The 468-nt window shown below is 37.2% G+C and overlaps 1 pseudogene; it reads left to right on the forward strand.

The window, feature by feature from the left end:
- Positions 1 to 468, forward strand: part of LOC111734111 — a 5,742-nt pseudogene that overhangs the window by 5,071 nt on the left and 203 nt on the right.

Consider the following 468-nt stretch of genomic DNA (forward strand, 5'->3'; position numbering starts at 1 on the left):
TGAAGAAGTGCTTCCAACATTTCTTGTAATACTGGCATGGTGTTGATATTTTTGTCTGGGAATCTCTTTATCTGTCTTTTGACTCTAAATGATAGTTTTGCTGCATAAAGTATGTTTGATTGTAGATCTTGAGTTTTTATCACATCGAATATCTTGTGCTAAGCCCTTCTGTCCTGCATAGTTTCTTTTGAGAAATCAGTTGCCAGTCTTATGGGTGCTTCCTTGTAGGTAACTAAATGCTTTTCTCTTTGTATTTCACCTTTGGCATTTTACTTATGATGTGTCTTGGTGTGGGCCTCTTTAGGGTCCTCTTTCTTGGGACTCTCTGAAGTTCCTGAGGTTGCATATCTATTTCCTTCACCAGGTGAGGGAAGTTTTCCATCATTATTTCTTTAAATAGGTCTTCAATGTCTTGTTTTTCTTCCAGTACCCCTATGACATGGTATTTTTACATTTAATAGTGTCCCA

This window comes from Pteropus vampyrus, unplaced genomic scaffold, assembly GCF_000151845.1.
Source record: "Pteropus vampyrus isolate Shadow unplaced genomic scaffold, Pvam_2.0 Scaffold794, whole genome shotgun sequence".
In the NCBI taxonomy this organism is placed as follows: Eukaryota; Metazoa; Chordata; class Mammalia; order Chiroptera; family Pteropodidae; genus Pteropus; species Pteropus vampyrus.